At 57.4% G+C, this 2,428-nt stretch overlaps 1 protein-coding gene across 4 annotated transcripts in view; it reads right to left on the bottom strand.

The window, feature by feature from the left end:
* Nucleotides 1-2,304, bottom strand: part of FAM135A (family with sequence similarity 135 member A) — a 141,883-nt gene extending 139,579 nt beyond the window's left edge. For all 4 annotated transcript variants that reach the window (XM_019537608.1, XM_019537609.1, XM_019537610.1 and 1 more), the window contains exon 1: nt 2,286-2,304. The gene's annotated coding sequence lies outside the window, so the exon portion shown is untranslated. The remainder of the gene's footprint in view (nt 1-2,285) is intronic.
* Nucleotides 2,305-2,428: the final 124 nt, after the last annotated feature.

Genomic DNA, 2,428 nt, shown 5'->3' with positions numbered 1-2,428 from the left:
CCCCCCCCCAGAGCTCATCATAGGGCTCCTGCCTTAGCAGGCCCCATGATGTTCCTCACCCTGCTATCTTAGTAGGCTGAGGGATAATACCAAGCTAGTCTACTGCCAAAGCACCCATCACTGCCAGATGTACATGCTCATGGTTTGCACCCTCCACCATTCCATCCTCATGTCCCACCCAAACAGCAAGTAATGGAACATGCTTGATGAGAACAAGGGTCCCTGGTGGACAAGTCTATATCCACCCTGATCCCATGAGCCACCAAGGACCTCAGCTGGCAGCTCCTACAGAGCCATCACCATGCTCATGTAACTGGTGCAGTTCATGGACAACCCTGATACCTGCCCCTTCTGTAAGAAGAGGGAGAGCCTGGAGCACATGTACTTGGAGTGCACCAGGCTGCAGCCCCCACACTGCTTTCCTCAGAACTTCTTGCTGAGGTGCTGGCTGCACTATTGCCCTCATTTGGTTATTTATGAGCTCCCGGTCTGTGGCCCCACCAAGTCCCAGGACTTCCTGGCCAACTTCCTCCTGGCCCTGGCTAAGCTGGCTGCATATCTTACCAGAAAGGCGGCTTTGGCCAAGAGAGGACCTGTTTGATCCTGTCTCCAGGCAGAGTAACACTGGGCAGTGTCTACTGGCTCCTCAGACTCATGTGAGAGCCAGCGGGTACTGTCCATTGTGCTCTGCTCAGTGTCCCCCCTTTGAACACTACTTAACCTTTGACTATCACTCCCGCCGCTGTTTAATCATCTGTCCCAAGCAATCAGTTGTCCCTTTTTCAGTAGCCTTCCTCTCTAAGGGGGGCTTACAGTTTCCCATGGTGGGGCTTTAGCCCACAAATCCCCAAAGCGGCAAATAAGCTTGCCTGGATACCAAGTAGTGGAACACACTTGGTACGGATGAGAGTCCCCAGTGTGCAAGCATATATTCCAGCTTGATCCATGGAGTCAGTGCCAGAAGTATGTATCTGGTACACTTTGTGGACACCTCTGACACCTGTCCCTTTCATGAGCAGAGGGAGATCCCAGCACACACCCACCTGGAGCGTACCAGGCTGCAATCCCTTCACCACCTCCTGAAGAACCCCCTGCTGAGGTTCTGGCTGCACTACTCCCCACACCTTTTCATTTACACACTTCTCAACACAGCCCCACCAAGTCCCTGGACTGCCTAGACAACCTCCTCCTAGCCCAAACTAAGCTTGTGAGCTGACTGGAAAGGAGGCTTTGGATGGGAGGACGCCCAGGGACTGTGGTGCCACTTTCCTGTCCCTCATCTGTTCGCATCTCTTATCAGTGCCTACTGGCTCCTTAGACTCCTTCAAGGGTCAGAGTATACTGTCTGGTGTGGTCTGCTCCGTGTCTCATCTCAGTGCACGTTATGAACCTATGACCTTCACTCCAGTTCATTTTGTTTTTATCCATTCCAAGTTATCGGTGATATGCCCTTAGTGGCTCCACGTGCTAGGCTTTGGCTCACTGTCCCAATGTCATATCTAAAAGGTAGAGTAGCTGAAAGGGAGAGGGAACTGGCCTGTTTTTTTTGCCCCATTGTTCCTCCCTCACTTTCAGCCTCCAGCACTTAAGGTCAAGGAAGCCAATTCAGAGGCTGTGCCCCTCACTCCCACTGATGCCTCTTTCCTTCCCAATCTGCCCAGACCCTTTTTTCAAATCTGGCAAAACTGCTGGCTCCTGCAGCATGGGCTGGCAATGAGTTCCCTGCACGAAGGCCCTGCCAGGTGAAAAAGCCCCTCCTTTTGTTAGTGCCCTTTTATTTCCCACGTCTCATTACCTAAAAACTTTCCTGGCCGCAGAACTTTTCTGACCCAGCTGTTTGCTTCTTCTGGTTGGAGACCCCCAGCGCTCCTGCTGAGGCACCTACATGGGGAGCTGGGGGGTGGACAGAGGGCTGGCCACAGAAGAGCCTAGGGCAAGGCCCTCTACCACAGCCCAGGTTTCATTTCAGGAGGGACTAGAGCCGCTTCCACTTTCTCCACAGCCCTCCCACCCCCGGCACCCGCGGTTCCCGGCGCTGTTTGGAGGCAACTTCGTGCAGCGCCTTTGCCGCTCCCGCCGGGCGCCGGCCCCAGGACTGCCAGCAAATGGCTGCAGGCCGAGCCGAAAGCGGCGGGAGCAGAGGGGAAGGGCCCTGCTGCCAGGTCTGCCCAGCCGCCAGGACACCGCGACCCCCGGACAAAGCCCCTGGCCCGCCAGGGCCGGGCAACGGCGGCAGCGAGTTCCCCGCCCGGCCGCGGGGCAGGGCCCGGCGCCGCCCGACCCACCTGAGACACAAAGGAGCGGCCGTCCGGGCTCCGCACGGGGTCCAGGCCTCGGCAGCACCGGGCTGGCGTAGCACGGGCATCCGCCGCCGCCGGCCTCCGGGAGGCCCGTGCTCCGGCGCCCGCTGCGCGCGAGGCAGCGGGAG

Source organism: Crocodylus porosus, unplaced genomic scaffold (genome assembly GCF_001723895.1).
Source record: "Crocodylus porosus isolate Cpor-Errol unplaced genomic scaffold, CroPor_comp1, whole genome shotgun sequence".
In the NCBI taxonomy this organism is placed as follows: Eukaryota; Metazoa; Chordata; order Crocodylia; family Crocodylidae; genus Crocodylus; species Crocodylus porosus.
This window is presented reverse-complemented; position numbering and strand designations above follow the sequence as displayed.